At 43.8% G+C, this 18,131-nt stretch overlaps 1 protein-coding gene across 4 annotated transcripts in view; it reads right to left on the bottom strand.

Annotated features, from left to right (window-relative positions):
- The window catches only part of RAI14 (retinoic acid induced 14), a 126,093-nt gene extending 108,200 nt beyond the window's left edge, over positions 1–17,893 (bottom strand). For 2 of the 4 annotated variants that reach the window (XM_067545494.1, XM_067545497.1), the window contains exon 1: positions 10,661–11,010. The gene's annotated coding sequence lies outside the window, so the exon portion shown is untranslated. Of the gene's footprint in view, positions 1–1,095; positions 1,170–1,789; positions 1,840–10,660; positions 11,011–17,833 lie in introns of those variants that run through there. The other 2 variants (XM_067545496.1, XM_067545495.1) reach the window with 2 other exon arrangements.
- Positions 17,894–18,131: the final 238 nt, after the last annotated feature.

Raw genomic sequence — 18,131 nt, 5'->3', positions numbered from 1 at the left:
CTGGAAAAAACCCAACCCCATATACACCATACTACAGATCATCCTTGTGAATTAAGCACAGCCATTAGAAGTTTTTAATCACCAGAATTCTAAACAAACAGCTCTCATGAAGATATTAAAAAAACCCATAAAAAAGGGGGTTCCAGGGAGGATGGAGCTAGGCTGTTCTCAGTGGTTGTAGATGACAGAGCTAGGAGCAATGGTCTCAAGTTGCAGTGGGGGAGGTCTAGGTTGAGTATCAGGAAAAACTTTTTCACTAGGAGGGTGGTGAAGCACTGGAATGGGTTGCCTAGGGAGGTGGTGGAATCTCCATCCTTAGAGGTTTTTAAGGTATGGCTTGACAACGCCCTGGCTGGGATGATTTAGTTGGGGTTTGTCCTGCTTAGAGCAGAGAGTTGGACTAGATGACCTCTTGAGGTCCCTTCCAACCCTAATCTTCTATGATTCTATATGAATAAGCTTCTCAAAATCTCACAGACATGCCAAGTAGGTCTTTAGGGTGAGCCAATTCCTCTCTTTCTCCCAAAACAAATACATTTCTGTGGAAAGTTAAAGTAACACCAAATCCAATTAAAGGACTCAGGGCACGATTAGGTAGTTGCTCTGCAGGCAGAGCTTTGACTCACTTGTAATACAATTTTTAGTAATACAATTTTAAGGGACAATCAATGAAACTCAAAAGCAACAAGTGTAAAGAGTGACCTCTAAAGAGATGGGGGGAAAATGGACTTAAGCTCTCCCTCCCTCCTTCCCCCTCCCCTCCTTTATGACATATACCACAGTCCTGAAAGTTTTCTGCAAATAAGAAAAACCAAAACTCTCATATTATTTTACAGGTGCTGTCTAGGCAAAAGGACACTAAAATGACTGGAGAATTAATGAGATGGTGATATGTCATGAACCAACCCACGAGAGTGAAAGTCAATCAATTTTATAGGGAAGGGATTTTGTATTAGACTGTTTAAGAATAAATAATTTTATTTTTGTCAAAACCACTTATCTTGGTTGACTATAACTTTGGAGAAAGGCAGCCTCTGTCAAAAATCAAGCAACCTCACACCCCCCCTCCCTCCCAATGAAGGAATCAGAGCTCACAGCAAACATCTGAGATCTCCCAAAGGTTCTCCAGCAAAACCAAGTTAAGAGCAACCTTGCCATTCCTGGTATTTCTAAGGTAAAAAAGAAAAAGCACAAGACAAGCATCATTTCACATGTCAGGCCTTCTTTACGCATTAAAGAGGGAAAGAAAAACAAACGGGGGGGTGGGGGGGGAGAGACAAGGTATCAGAAGCCCAATGTTTTAAAAATTATTTGCAGATGGTAATTTTAAAAATTGATCTAAAGGTTAATTTGTAATGAAAGAGGTGCCAGGGCTCAAGCAATGTTTTTACTTTCATAACTGATGCAGCCCGGGCATGTTCTGACACAAGTTAAGCGCTAGTGATATCTTTTACTGTATTTAAAAACCTTTGGAACATATCACAAGATAATCATTGAAGCCAGTAGTGTAGCAGGATTTAAGACAGATTAAACATTTATATCAATAACCAGACTATTCAATTACATTGATTATAATCCTTTAAAAAAGGACTAAAAACAAATCCTCAGGCATCAGGGCAAAGGAAACACCACCAGACACACACAAAAACAAAACCTTCCCTTTTGGGAAGGATACTAACATTGTCTGCTACAGGTTTGTTTGGGGTTTGGGTTTTTTGTTTGTTTGTTTTGGCATCTACATCTGAAGCAGCTGTTACTAGCACTTTTTAAGACAGAATGCCCAACTCACCAGGATTACTGATGAGATCCCGTATGGCAATTCCTATGAGTGTGCAGACAGAGTGGCTGCAGAACTGGACTTTATGTAGAACTTTTATTATACATTCCAATTAGCAGCTATTATCAACAAGTTTGGGGGTGGAGGGGTTGCACTTCCTGTTGGAGGCCAACATTACAACTAATTTTTTTCCACAAGATTTATCAAGGTCACATCTTGCCTACTGTAGGTGCACTTCCTATACTTATGGCATTATCTAAATCCCAACAGAATAAAGGATATTATGCCCCCCCCCACACACACACAGATATTTCCAGGTTTAGTGTTGTTCATGACCCACATACTCATCTTTCCACCAGAGACAACTAAAAACAAACATTAAGATTAGAATTTGTGCATCATAATGTCCATGATTACTTGGCAATAGAGGGATAAAATCCTGTAAAACAACTGGCTTTTGTTTGCTCTAACTGAAGTCTACATTCTCAAAGGGAGTAACCACTGGAATTACCGTCTCTCTTCCACCACCTCTCCATCTCTTCTAATTGATTATATTCTTATATAGTACAATACTAATCGCAGAATTAAATTCTCACTTGAGGGGATGTAGCTGGAAATTCGATGAATGCAAAATCTGTCCACTTTTAGGAAAGCCTACAAAGTCTTCATATTTGATAAAGTTTTTCCAACATAACCAAAATGACGTTCTCAACTTCAACAACTCCTTCCTTTGCAACCCCACTTTTTTTTTTTTTTTTAAACAAAGAAAACTCTTGTTCAAGTAGAGCTTTCTATAAGCCAATAAAGGAGAAGAGCTTGAGACTTCATGAAGAACCTGCATATCGGACACTTAGCAGGGATTTTCCCTTCCCCAATAATGCCTCATCCTTCAGATGATAATTTTCCTCTTGGCCATGAATTTAGCTCTCCAAACTCTGCTGGCAGCTAGTGTTGTTAATTAGCCACAGACACAGCTACTTTCACAGCTAGTGGTTATTCTATAGCCCACCTAAGTACCCATGTTTGTCACATCTTTCACACATGTCAAGCTCTGCTGACCCAGTAACAAGAACACTAATGACATTCACAAACCTGGATTTCTTTCCATTGCCAGAGCCACTGAGCCAACTGAAGAGCTTAGCTTTTGCCCATCCTCTTAGCTGCATTTGTTTACTATACCATACAAGCTGGCACCATACTAAATGATCTTGTGATTTCCATCACATTCAGCATCATTTTCCCCCATCTGTGGCAGAGTATCTGACAGACAATGGAGAGGGTTATCTGTATCACGAGTGTATCAGAGTGGCTCAGTTTTTCCATCTAAAGTAAGTCATCTTCCTGCTTACATCATTTAAAAAGGCAAATGGAACAAAGTGGTTTTAAATATCATGTATCTAGAAAGACAAAATTCTTGTCTTGGTTACTTTTACTGACTAGGAAAACACATTGAGAAATTCACTGTGTGATTCAAGGGCGACAAGATAGGGAATGAATGATTTGTAACACAGCTAATCCTACTTTAAACAGAATCATAGACATCAGACAGAACAGAGACCTTTGATGACCTAGTCCCTGTTTAGGATTGTCTCCTGTGTCCTCCAGCTCTCTGTCCTCTCTGCTTTCAGATGTGTTAAGCAATGGGACATTCAATTTCCCTTGGGAGATTTTTTTCCACTCAAATACACATCCCCACTGTTTAAAAGCTTTTCCCCTTGCTATCCTAAAATTCTCCATTTTATTTCATTCTTCTGGGTATAACCTTTGGGTTAATAAATAAATTTCTTTTCCAACCAAGGTGCTTAACCTTCAAGCATTTTATATAATTTTATTGCTGCGGTCACCCACCCACAAGTAAATATCACATCATCAAACTTCTCACTTTCCTCTTCATGGGGTGCACAGCGGAGGGCTGTGTTATTTCTCCTTACAGAAAAGGCTGAGGATCTACATCTATAAATCCCCTTTAATCCAAAGATACATCATAGGATTCACCAGAGAGAAGGTCCATCCACAAGGAAATCTCTTGCCACCAAACTGCCAGTTGCCCCAAAGCATCCAAGCCCCACCTGAACAGCCACTGCCCCTGAAACATCCCTCTGGAGGTGGAAAGGGGATACTAGAGTGAGCCCATAGAGTTTACTGTCAAGTCTTTGTAGTAACTCATGTTGCTCTGCCCCATGGATTTAGGGACAGGGAGAATTCAGACAGAACTACAGCCCCAGCCCCTTGCTACTTACAGCTCAGATCTCTCCCAAGTCTCTACAGATGGGCCTCTTAGATTGAGAGGAACGAGAAAACATACGGTAGTGCTGGCTCCTCTTCCTGAACTAAGATCCACAGATTCTGGTTCCTCTCTGTAGATGCAAGAGGTCCCCGGGCCCAGTTATTACATTATTGCACTGCTAAGAAATGCCTCTTTTAGCTCATTCAAATTCCTGGGCTGACAAGCAGAGATTAGCTATTTTATAAGCTCACCACAGATGTACAAATTTTTGTTTCACAGTCAAATTACCAACTCATTTATTTAAAATCTAGTTTATATTCAATGAATGTTTAGTACTCTCTGTGGAAACCAGCACAGTTGATCAAAGATACTAGTAAGACACTGATTCTCAGACCTTGCAGTTTTTGCATAGGTTTAGCTACAAGGATGTAGCTGTATGACTGCAAACCTCCAGCGGGAATACACTGCACTGGTGACTTGTGCACAGGTACCGTTTAGTCCAGTTTGAAACTACACCTATAACGCAACAGCTACACCAGTACAAACAAAAAACCCCAAAGCAACACACAGCCACTGCAGGCAAGCACTCAGTGTGTCAACTCTTCTACTCTTAGACCTTGTCTGTAACTTGCAACAGTTTAAAATTTGTTTTTAAGTTGATTCCGCTAAACTAGTGCAAACTCCTGTGTGGATGCCTCAGAAGCCTAATGCAAACCAACTTAGGAGTGTCCAGGCAGGGTTTTGTGCTAGTTTAACTAAATTGATTTAAAAACCAATTTTAGTTAAACCAGTAGAAGTTGTGTGAACACACAAGGCTTTAGTACAGAGGTCCCCAAACTGTGGGGTGCGCCCCCCTGAGGGATGTGGAGGATTGTTTGTGGGGTGGGGGGCGCAGCGGGGCCCAGGCCAGTGCCCATGGTGGGAAGGGAAGGAAAGGAAGCGCCACCTTGGCCTGCTCCAGCCATGGCCCCAGCTCCGCTTCCAGCCTCACCCACACCTGCAGCTCTGCTTCCTGGCCCAGCAGCAGCTCCACACCTGGCCACAGCTCCACTTCCAGCCATGGCTCCAGCCTCGCCCCCCAGCCTCAGGCCCCGACCACATCCCAGCGGCGGCTCCGCTCCCGTTCCAGGCCACAGACCCACACCCAGCTGCAGCCCCGGCCCTCACTGCGGCCCCAGCTCTGAACCACGGCTGGGGGAAGGAGGACACGGACAGGAGTGGGGGGAGGGGTGATATGTAAAAAGTTTGGGGACTCCTGCCTTAGTGCCACCCAATTACTGTAACTGGAAAAAATTATACAAACAAAGGAAACAAGACACTTCTTCAGTTTACACTGTGCAATTAATAGCACTCTAGGTGAAATCCTGGCTCCACTGAAGTTAATGGGTGTTTAGTCATTTATTCATTAGACCCACATTTTACCCACTGTGTCGAGTCAGATTCCTCTGTCTGGGCAGGTCTTTCAACACAGAATCAGCAAACTGAAATTTTTTTTTAAAAAGAGAGGAAAACGTAAGACTACAAAAACTGGCAAGGGGCTAGGGGAAGGCTAATGATTTAAGTTACTTTAATCTCAGTTTTAGAAACCAAACAGATTTCAAGTTGCCACTGTCTCTTTCAGTGGAGTACTGGGAGAACAATTATTTTGGGGAAGATGGAGGGGGTGAGAAAGATAAAACTACACTAGATCAATCTAACACAGTATATACGGTCAATCAGAAGCAGACATTAGCCAGGTAGCATGCCTACAACTTTCCTGTTCAGTCAAAATGACAGAGGAAAGATGGTTTTGGGTTGAAGTGCTATCTAGGACTTAAGAAATATGGGGTCAATACCCAGTTCTGCCACAGACTTCATGTATGATCTCAGGCAAGTCATAATTTCTCTGTGCCTCAATTCCCCATCTCTAAAAGGGAAACAAAAATACCCTCTTCTTCCCCCTCATGTCTGTCTTCTCTACTTGGATTGCTAAGTCTTTGGAACAGCAGATGTCTCTAGCTATGTGTTTGTACAGCAAGCCCTGAATTTGGATTGAGGCATCTAGTTACAAATAATAAAAATAAAAAAAATTACATGAGCCACAGCTCCACTTGTCATATTAAAGATTTAAGAGTAACCCAACCAAGCAACAGTGCTCACTCAAGGGCAAGGGAGATTACCAGCACACCTCTGCCGAATAACCTATTTGTTCAGATAATCGCAGGATGCCCTCCAAAGAACTGCATCTCACAGCAGCTAGTACCTGCTACTTGGTTCCTTTACAATACTTCGCATCAGACAACTAATTGCTCCTCAGAGGAGCAAGCAAGCATGAAGAAGGTATAAAGATGTAATCTTAAATCCAAGACTGTACAAAATGTTGCTTTACGGATGAATGCCGTAAAGCAGCCCATGAGAAACAAACACGGACATGGGGAAGTGTAAAGAAGGGATGAACAGTCTCTCTAGCAGGATGACAGCCACACCAAGGAAGTGAAACCTGATTGAGAAAGGAAGTGATCTTTATTTTGACTTTCTGAGGCCATTTTAGTTTAACTAATCCTGGCTCGATGAGGAGGGGAGGCCCTGGGGGAGGGCAAAAGGGGGATTGGAGAGTGAGCCCACACCACATACACTATGCAGCAGCAGCTCATGTTCTACAAGGCTGGGTCAGGCTCCCCGCTTTGGGCACTGCAACCCTGTGCACCAGGTTGCAATGCAGAGTGGCATGGGTGCCCCATGAATCCACACTAAAGCTGCTCTGGGAAAGCACCCATTCACATTTGTTTTATTGAAAAATATTTCCTGAGAAACAGGCAGGATGGTATAATGGTTAAGATACTACTCAGAAGACCCTAGTTCAATTCCCTACTCCACCACAGACTTCTGGTGTGATCTTGGGCAAGTCATTCTCTGAACCCCAACTCCCATCCTTAAAATGGGGACAGTTTCCCTACCACCCAGGGTGTTCTGAGGATAAATACAGTGAAGTGTGAGGTGCTCAGATACTAATGTAATGGGGGCAATAAGTACCTAAGATGGACAGAAAATCACCTAGTGTATGCTGCTGATTCAGCATCCCCTCCAGCTGTCTTAGCCACACTCCCTTATGCGTCAGCACCACTCATTTTTCAAGCCAAGCTGCCTCCTGAGTCTCTTCTGCATCCTGACAAATGGAGGAGTTGGGACTGTTTAATGCTGCTGCCACCAGATCTATTTTAGTTTCCATGCCTGAAGCCCTCTTTAACTATTTACACCAGCTCCCAGCCATAAGTGCCAATCGTGAATTTAGCCCTCTCTCTTTCCTATCCTAACTTTACCCCAAGCAGTTTGATAACTGTAGATTCTACTACAGGTTATTACTTAAGCTGCCATCAACAACAGTTATAATGATACAATTTCTAATACAAAACACCTCTTATAAATTTAAATATTATGGACAGTGGAAAAGCTACTGCCAGAATTGTAGTTATTTCAATTCATACCTTCTGGTGAAGTCACCCAAAGAAGCTACCATAAACCTATCTAGATAGTTGCTATAAATCCTAAAAGCATTGTCTTTTAGGTATTTTAGTTTCTGCCTGAGTCAGCAGAGAATAGAATACTAAAGCTATAGATTTATTAGTTCTATTTTTATGCATTTTTGTTTGTTATTTCCAGTATCATCACCATGCAACAAGAACCAGAACATACTCAGCTACCAGAATGAATTGATTATAGTGGATATTACTACAGCTGGAGCAAAGATCGGGTCATTAACCTTCACAAAAACCTAGAACTTCACAGAAACTTTGCTTCCATGCTCCTGTTGGAATTGTTCCCCCTTTAAACACATATGTCCCACCAAAGGGGGCTGTGGAGAGGTGCTCAGGTGGGGATATACCAAAACTAAACAGAGATGCGTTATTAAACCCTTTCATTAAAACTTCCATCAGTCAACTCTGCTCATACCCATTTTACGTGATCAGTTGTTTTTTGGGGAAACCAGCTTCTTTGTTATGTTGATAGGTGCATCCCTGCATTAAGGAAGAGAATGGTACATATACAGATCCCCAATATTTTGGAGTCTGAAGGATATACTCTTGCTGTGCATGATACCCAGGTAAACGTCAGCAAAGCCCTTTGCTTCTCTGTCACATAGCATCTCAGATTCAAAACAGGTCTTGTGTTGTTCTTTTCAAATGCTCTTTCATGCCACTGTTTATATAGCTGTTGTGTGACTCTTTCATTAGTAAATACAAAAAAGTTCATGTACATCTCTTTATGAGTATGTGTCAAGACAAGAGCTAAGCAATTCTAGAAATATTTACAAGATTTATCAATTCCACCTAATCAGTCTAAAGCATCAGAGTGTCTGTTCTAGTAATGTACATATATTTGATGTTTTAAGCTTTTTAATGCGATTCTGAAACCAGCAGGGAGATGGCACTAAAGAAGAGTCCTCAGAACACACAACTGCTGACTGGACAATGAATGTTTAATGTACAATGGCAGTTTTGCATGCATAATCATTAACCATATTTATAGTCTATTACAGGGTTATGGTCTTAAATGGAGGAATACTTAAGAACAGATTTTTCTGTGAGAAACTAAAATGATTTGACAGGAACACAGTACGGCCAAAAAGTGGGAGGGAAGTGAAGGAAAATCCTTTTCACACATTTTTGGTAAGTAGTAGAAATATAAACTCCAGTTTGGATCTGATTGGGTTCCTAATCCGATCCATTTTTAATTGTCACCTGTGGGAAATTCTGATCTGTTAAGACTCTGCTTTAAAATAAACTGAAGCCTTCTAGCCGCAGTATTCCTTTACACTGCTAGTTTTGCAGCTATGAATTATTAAAATAAATTTAGTTCATAACAGCAAAAAAGAAAATTAGATTAAGAGGACACTGTCAGGTTTTAAAAAAAAAATGACTTAAAAAAAGTAAGTGTCCTTATGCGACTAAGAGTAACTCAATGTCAAGAATCTAGCTTACTTTGTACTGTTTGCACTGTCACTATACTTTCTGCAACTTTCAGAACCTGAACAATGAAAATAGATCAATCAATTTTACTTTCAGGTTCTAATGCACTAGCAGAATGCTACAATATTTGTGTTGCCATGACTGCAGAGAAATTTGTCTTTTTAAAAAATTCCACTGGAAAATAAGGGAAGAAACCATTCCTATTCTGGCCAAATGTAACCACACAGAGTCCCTTTAAGGACAAGGTATCTACCAGGCCAATCTTAAAAAGCGATAAAAACAGGAGTGTGTGTGCAGGTGTATGTGTGTTCACGCATGCATGTTTTCCTCACTTTTCTCAAAACTTACTTTGTGCTCAGTCCTCATAACGCCATCATAACTTAAAATTTCACAATGGAGTGCATGAATGTTTCTGGACAGAGGAAAACTTCACAACAGAGTTGCAAACACCAGGAGAGGTTTATACTTTTAATTAAAATGCTGCCAGTTTTAACTACAGCTTTCTATGAGATACTTCACAAGGGCAATAGTGAGGTATTTTATGATTCTCAATAAAGTTATGGGCAGGCTCCTATCAGGAGAATTAGAACCTCTCCTGTTAAACTGTCCCAGCACCCTTTGCTATCTACAATACCCATTTGCATTTTCAAATGGTAAAATCCCATCAGTGAAGGTAAAAAAGGAAAAGGATTAAGCATTATTTACAGAAACTTTAGGCATTCAGAGTAAGAGCTTCAGCAACATAGTGACAAAATGAGGCGATCAAATATTCCAGTGTCTATGGCACAAATTCCATTCATGGGATCTTTCCCCAAACCCTGCCTGGGGCACACAGATACCTTGGCAGGGGAGGAGCTCCTTCAGGAGAGAAATCCCTAGATTCTGACTGCTGCTGCTGCCCCTTACATTTAGGGAAGCTGGGCTATTATTACTCACACACGAGCCGCAGCGGTCATCTTTCCAAAGCCCTGGTGCGACTGACCGCAGGAGGGGAGAGACTAGAGTGAAAAAAGTTGCAGAGAGTCGCTGGTTGCCGTGCACGGCCCTCTCGAGCCCCTTCAAACCCAGCCACACGGCGGGGGAGGGGGGGAACCTCATTTTTTTCTGCTAAAGGAAACACCCCACCAGTGACTTTTGGGCGGAGGGGAGCCGAGAGAAATCTCCCCCTGCCCCAGAAAGCCCACCCGCCTGCAGCCCAGTCCCTAGGGAAACCTCTTCCCTCCGCAGAGCCGCGAGCCCTGGAAATCACCGGCTGAGCTGAGTCACAATACGGAGAGCGGCTACACAATCCCCGCCCGCCACGCGCTGTCCCGCTGCTCCCTCCCTCCCGGTCGGTCTCTCCAAACTTCAGGAGCACGGGGCAAGGAAGCAACAAGGGTCCAGCCCGGAGCGCTCCCCTGCCGCTGTCTCGCCCATTCATTCCCTCCACCCAGCGAGCGTGCATCTCCCCCCTTCACACAGGCACCGCATTCCCCCCCTCCCTTTTCCCAACGACCCCAGGGGCAGGCAGCTGGCTCCCCATGCCTTCCGCGCGCCTTTCTCTCCGGGCTGAGCCATGCGCACAATGCCCCTATTCACCGCCGCCCGCCCTGCGCCCTCACTCCCCACTCACAAAAGGAGGGGAAGGGAACGAGCCCACACACAGAAAAGGGGGGGGGGAGGAGAGCGCGCGCCGGGTAAATAGATGCCATCTTCCACCGGGACACTCACCCCATGGAGGCTCCTCCTCGCCCTGCTACCGTCGGCGGCCCCGGAGCCGCACGCGCGCAGCGCCCGGCGGCGAGAGCAGCTCAGCTGCCCTGGGAAAGTTTCCGGCGGCTGCTGCTCGCCAGCGCCAGCTACACACACACGCACGGAGAGCGGGCGCCCAGCTCCCAACGTTCCGCCTGCTCGGGGAGGGGCAGAGGAGGAGGGAGGGGAATTACATCACTCTGGGACCACGTGACCGCACCGCTCCTGCCCCGATTTGGGGGGTGGGGCGGGCGGGGGAGACACACAACTCGGCGCCGGACTGGGGCTTGAGCCCAACTGTTTCTGAGTCACGTGGCAGGCGGTGAAGCTCCCCTCCGACCACGGCTGCCGCAGATTGCTGCTCTGTAGCGCCCCCAGCGGTGGCTGCGGCTGCAGTTACCGTCCCGCCCGCTCGCTGCGCTGGGCAGGAGGGAAGGGGATTGGGTGAGATCCAGAGAGGTGGGTGAGGCAGGAAAGGTTAGAACGGGAGACTCCAGCAGGGGCTGACAGGAGACAAACTTCCCCCCCTCCCTAGCATTTCTTGGCTTGCTTGTGGCTCCAGGTTGGACTAGTGCAGGGATGGGCAGAAGGGGGGGACCAGAGCCACCGGCCATGGAAGATGAGGCACTGAGGGCAGCCCCAACCACATCCTGAGGCACTTGGCTGATGAAAAACGCCTACCCTGCTTTCTCACCCTGTATCTCTAGCGAATGGGTCTTCCCAGAAGGATCTCTCTGGAAGCAGACCTCTGATCCTTTCTACTGCTTACAGTGTAAGCTCTTTGGGGCAGAGACTAGGGTGACCAGATAGCAAGTGTGAAAAGGTGGGGAATAATAGGCACCTGTGTAAGACAAAGCCACAAATATCAGGATTGTCACTATAAAAATCGGGACATCTGGTCACCCAAGACTGTCTTTTTGTTCTGTGTGTGTCCAGCACCTAGCACAATTGGGTCTTGGACCGTGATGGCAGCACTTAGGCATTACCATCATACACATAATAAATAATAAAAACAAGGTGCTGTCAAGCTGTATAAGACAAGAGAAAAAGGATGGATCCAGACAGATGGGGGAGTAAAAGGAAACAATGAGACAGTGTTGACCAGCATGCCAGGCAGTCATCTCAGTGCACCACCAGCATAATGGTTGTCAAGTTTTTGTAGGTGTCACAGTAAAAGACGGTTTCAAAGAGGGATTAGAAGAAGCATAATGAGGTAATTTATGTGGATGTTTATGGGAGAGCTCTCCAATTCCCAACCAAGAAAGACCTGGCTCACAAATTTACAAATTCCCCTATTAAGACTACAGCTCCCACTCTTGTTGCCACTAACATTCCAACAAAAATCCATCAACCATCTTCCAGTGTACCTCATTAACAACCCACTACATTTGGTTCCACTCCAGAAGCCCATGAGCTCTTCCTAATAACTGCAACTAGCCTCTCAGCCCAGATGCCCCCTTGCTCTCTATAGCATCCACCAGCATCAGACAAGAAGATAATGCCTGGAGGAAGTGAGCACTTCCCCCAAACACCCATGTGGTTGTTATAATTGCCACAAGTATTGGTATTGTGAAAACCACACTGGTGTCATAAGGAAGTGCATTTATATAAATGAATGTGTGATCCTTATATTGTGCAGTGATAGTTATTTTGATTGTGAGAACAGAATCAAATAAATGCACCACCATCATTTTCTCTCTTTCTTTTTTTCTTTTAAAAAAACACAGGGAAATGAAATATGAAAAATATTATATTAATCTAATGCTAAGGCTGAGACTTTAACTTGCACATAAATAGGAACATATGAAAGTTGCATTTTATACAGCAACATTAGCTCACCTACAGGGTACACTGCATATATTTAGTATTTTGTATTGTTGTTTATGCCGTAAAATGCATACTTTCAAAGTACAAGAGGGTCACACAAACTTCATTGCTTCTGTAGGTTGAGATCATTACACACACCAGGAACTGCTTGCATCCCTCTATTTCCTCCACAAACTCCCTGTGTGCAACCTCCCATCCCCCTCTTTTGGGAGTCAGGACTCTGCAACCACCTCCCATGCCAGGGGCTCTGTGTACCCCATATTCCCTCCTACTCCCCTCTTCTCCTCCATATCAAAGTCTCCCATTCTCCCCCATATTTAGGGTGACCAGATGTCCCAATTTTATAAGAACAGTTCCGATATTTGGGGTTGTGTCTTATATAGCTGCCTATTGCCACCCAATCCCCTGTCCCAATTACTTGCTATCTGGCCGCCTCTTAGAGGTTCTGTGTGATCCCCAATCTCCCCTTCCCCTTCCTATTTATTTTCTTTCTGTCTTGAAGAAAAGTCATTCAAGGTGCCAGCATTTTAAAACCTATGGGACTATGGGCAGTGAAGTGGGGAGTGGTGTTACACTGGAAGATACCTAATGGCTGCCATCAACTAATTATTTGATCTATAGACAATTGCAGAGGTAGTTGAAGCTGCTGACTATACTAACCAGATGCCAGGACCTGTGTTTGCCTCACTTTCCCTCCATCTGATTTCTCAAAATCAGTAGGTTTCTTCCCATTGATGCCTACAGCATTCCCTGAAATTTTGGAATTGATCTGATCCGGTGAGAAATGCCATCAAGTTGAGCATAGGTCTTTGCTTCACTAGGTCAAAAATACTACATATATCCCAGATGTCCTGATATTATTGGGACCGTCACTATATTAGGGGCTTTGTCTTATATAGGACCCTATTACCTCCCCTACCCTGCCCACCCATCCTGATTTTTCACACTTGCTATCTCATCACCCTACATATATGCAATGTGGCTGACATAACAATGGTTTAGGAATCTTGTGCCTGATTTGTGGAATAACTCTAACATCAGTGAAACTCCAGTGTAACCCAGGGATTTAGTCACACTAGCATAAAAGTGGTGTAATAAAGTAGAAAATCCGGCCTCATAAGTTCTGAATTTTTGGTCTATAGTTAATTTATACTCTCACTCTTAATGCTGATTGTTATAGGGTTGAGTGTTGAGGTGCATGTGTGGCAGTAGGGGAGAGGTGGGTAGCATGTCATACATTTACAGTCTCCAACAAATTCTGGCTCCATTATTGTATGCTAGTCAACCTTTGGTGAATATAATACTAACTAGATCAGAGTGAAATACGGTTCATAGTCTCAAAAAATTGTAGATCAGGATAACTTTTAAAAAACTTTGTTCCCACAGTTTTCTTAAAATTGTAAAATCATTTTAATTTGTTTTATAGAGCCTGACTGCCTTCTAGATTAGATTCCTTTTACACAAAACTGTGCTTTCATCTATTCCTTTACGAGTTCCCCTTTGGGTTCCCATAAATTGCTGCTGTCACTTTTTGAACGTCATTCAGTTTAAATATCATCCTCTTTTTTCATTTAAAAAAATCGCTAAGGGATTATATCCAGGTTCCCATGCCACTCTCTTGCAGTCAGGCTATGCTCAGGGGGTGTTGTTATCTCTCCCAGGCCACAGAGAAATAGCAAATTATCTTTGGCTGCTACTGGGGTGCCCACTCCTCTCCCCATACTACACACCCAGGGGATTCTGGCATTAAAGCTGAGTAGTCATAGATCCATTAGCCATGTTTCCAGTTCAAGACACTCCTTTCTGCTACTGCTGCTGCTGCAGCTGAAGACACAGTGGGGCAGAGTATGTGGCTGGGAATAAGGAAACCTGGATCTTATTCTTAAGTCTGTCTCTGACCTGCTATAGGATCTTGGGCAAGTCACTTCAACTGTGTGTGCCTCAGTTTCCCCATCTGGAAAATGATACTAACCTTCCCTTATAAAGCCCTTTGAGATCTATGGATTATAAGCACTATAGAAGAGCTAAGAGTAATTGTTATAGTGAATAGATAGATCCTAGTCTGCCAGCATGAAGGACCCACAAAGCTCATGTGTGCCTGTGATAAAGAGTCCACCCCACACAAGGCTTGAAGGAGTTAGGTGGCTAGGTGGGCCAATTAGCTGCCTAGGCTGCACCTGGAGGAGGAACAGGGAGCAAGGACTAATTAGAGATGAACCTTAACCGAAAAGAAACAGGAGGAGCTAGTTTAAGGCCCATAGCTAAGTGTACCAGAGGGTAGTAGTGTGAAAAGCTGCAGTCACTTCAGAGTGAGAGATGGTAAGGTAGGAAGTAGCCCAGGGATACAGCAGTAAGCTGCAGGAGTGGGTAGACCTTGATGGCTTGTTGTAAGGTCCATGGGCTAGAACCCAATATAGATGGTGGGCCTGGGTTCCCCTACCAACCACCAGAAAAGTGGCACTATTAAGCAGCAGTGAAAGGGAAGATTGCCTGGGACAGGTGGTCCTGAGAGACTTTGATACATGCACCCCTTCCCTCCCCCTGCCCACAGAAGGGGAAAATTACATTGACCTGCCCAGAGGGCCAAGCCATGAAGTTGGAGTAGTTGAGTCCCAAGAAAGACAGAGTGATGGAGTGGAACTGCAGAAAAGCGTGTTGGCATGGCAGAGCTAATCCCCCGATGCATCAAGAAGGAGGCAGTCCCAGGGTTAATAGAGCACCCTGTGAGAATGCCCTTTGCATAGGCAGCTTGCCTTGGAAGCATAGCTCTACCAAAAGGGCTGTATGATGTCCCTCCTCTTAGCCCCTTGCATAGGGGGCATATTAGGATGGTAAAGGAAGAGGATATTCTCCTGCACTCTCAAATCCTGAAAAGGCCACTGTGGGGTCATGCAGTAAGTATAACTTAGAGCAGTCTTGAGGTTGCTCTAAATTATTCTGGAACCACATAGGCCCCCAGTTGGCTCTAGAACAAGGAGATGGGGACATTATGTGGCTTGCATTATGTTGAGAGGTTCAGCCTTTTGTGGTGTATGCTGCTTCTGGTTTGAATTCTATTTCACATGAGACAAGGAGCAGATTGTGTCTCCTCCCAGAGACTCTGTATAAACTAAAACAGAATCCTGCTTGGCTTAATCTTCCCCTATTTCAAGCTCCTTAAGCTCGGTTTCATAGATCAAAACACTCATACATCATTGTACTGCACTCCTCCTTTCTTGTGGGACCGGTTCTGGTTTTATTATTTCAAACCTGAATAGTTTGTTTTGCTAATCCTGAGCTATTGTTTTTCAGACAGAAGCCTTTAAAGAAAGTTTGCTCTCAGATTTAGTGCCTTCTTGTTTTTTATTCCATTGTTGTTCTGTATTTACAACAAATAATTTTTTATCCTGTGTCACAGATGTCTCCCACAATTGAGCTTGTGGGAGGGTTACAGCACATGTATTTTATTTGCTTCCACCACTTTTTTTGTTTTGTTTTTTTGTTTTTGTTTTTTGTTAAATAACTTGTTAGAGTGGAGTTACCCAATATCCCTCCTGTAGCTCTGTTTATAATGTAGAATGTTTTCAGGTGCCCAGATTAGACTACTTATCCCATATTATTTATATATATATATATATATTACTTGTTTAGCAGCAGTAATGTGGCCCATGTTATACGAGATGGAAAAATGAAGACAATCTCTGCCCTAAAGAGCTTGACAGAGAGAAAAATGACACCAGAAAATCCAATGGTCTAAAGACAGCCAGAGAGTGAACTTCTTGAACTGAGATGAAACCTTGGGACAGAAAGCCAGGGCTGCCAGCCACTTCAGTTGCCTTGGAGGGACAAAGAGAGAGAATCATTCAAGAACCACATGAGAAATTCTGGCCCTATTGAAGTCAATGGCAAAACCCCCCTAGACTTCAGTGGGCCAGGATGTCACTCCAAATGTCAAGATTATTCAGATTTTAGGCTGCTGGACCAAGATTTCTTCAAATGTACCAGTTCTTCCTCTCTGTATTCCTCTTCACACTTTTCTCCATCAAATCCATTAAGGCCCGGCTTGACAAAGCCCTGGCTGCAATGATTTAGTTGTGGTTGGTCCTGCTTTGAGCAAGGGATTGGACTAGATGACCTCCTGAGGTGCCTTCTTAACCTAATTTTCTATGATTCTAAGTCCTGGTATATGATACTTTGTCTGAGCCTCTTATGGCCCGATGCTACTGTCATGTGGAAGAACCTGTATGAATAGAAAATCCCTGTTATACCATCCTCAAGTACTTCTTGCTGGCTACAGAGCTCCCTTTTCCATGGTAGCAAAGCTGGTCTGTCATCTGTGGCTGCACACTCCCTCCCTGCTCTGGGAGCAGAAGTTGTGAAGGGTAGGTGATAATGTTTGTGTCAGCATTAAATCCTTTTTAAGGATTTCATAGCAGTGATCAAGTGGATCTGGGAAACTTGACATAAAGAGCAGCTGCTCCTGCCTCTCTATCTGCACAGCATTGCTGGAGAAGGGCTTGTGTGGGCTCCCGCTGAGGAAGGGAACTCTGCTCCACTGGCCCTCACCTGAGATGCACCCACTGCTAGCGCTCTCTCTCCACCAACAAAAGAAGGGGAAAGTGCCTGGATGTATGAGTGTGTGTATTTTTAATGTATCATATAGCTATGAGAATATATGCAGTACACAAGGAGCTAATGCAATTCTGCTTAAACCACAGAGGACAAAATCATCTTTTTTTTCCCTTAGATGTATCACCATATAATAAGTGGAGCCTGACTATTTATATTGCTGGTATGAGGGACACTCTATGCTTCTTGTGGGGTTAGCCAGGAGGAAAATCATTTCTTAGCCTTTTGGCTGACTTCCAGTGTAGTATGTGTGTGTTTTTTTTTTAATTGGATATATCTTCCCTCTGGGAATTATAGCTAGCACTTGCAAGGGGATGGAATATTAAATATTATACCACAACATGTTTCATTCTGAAATGAGTTTCAAAACACATTAAGTCCATAGAAACAATGACAGCAAGGATTACATACATTAAACCTAAAAGCTACAATATAGGCATACAAATAATTGAAAAGACTTAAGTATTTCTTCCCATAGAAGAGCCCAGTAAGCAAGTGGGCACCTGTCCAAATAGGTATTAAAACACTGATGGTACAGAGAAAAGCACTATCAACAATCTAACCAGAATAACAGGGCATATTTCATTGGTACAATGTGAATTACCTGTTTATGTGGCATCCCTTTCCAGTGTCTTTATTGTTTAACTTAGAGCCCCATTCTCCCTGGAATGGCTTTTTCCACACAGGAGAATGGAAACTCCATGGGTTTCAACTTACCTTCTTTCCTCATTCTTCCATTGGTGCTGAGAGGAAAATTTACTCTTCTGTGGAAGAGGCTGCATAAAACCCCATGGATCTTGGGAGAACCCAGATGAAAGGGCCATCTGTAAAGAAACCCCTGGCTTCCACACTCCTCCCTGGCCCCCTTGATACCACCTGTGGACTGCACCTGGAGCCTTGAGGTTTGAGGCTTCTACAATGAGAGGAAACCTGCTCAAATTATTGCAGACTCTGGTACTTGGGTCACTTGGCCTCCTGTGAGCAGGCAGCAAACATGTTGCAGAGAGCTTACTTC

Source organism: Emydura macquarii, unplaced genomic scaffold, assembly GCF_026122565.2.
Source record: "Emydura macquarii macquarii isolate MOO-44397 ecotype Brisbane River unplaced genomic scaffold, CSIRO-AGI_Emac_v2 contig_1045, whole genome shotgun sequence".
Lineage (NCBI taxonomy): Eukaryota > Metazoa > Chordata > Testudines > Chelidae > Emydura > Emydura macquarii.
Note: the sequence above shows the minus strand (reverse complement) of the source record. Positions and strands in the feature narration are given on the sequence as shown.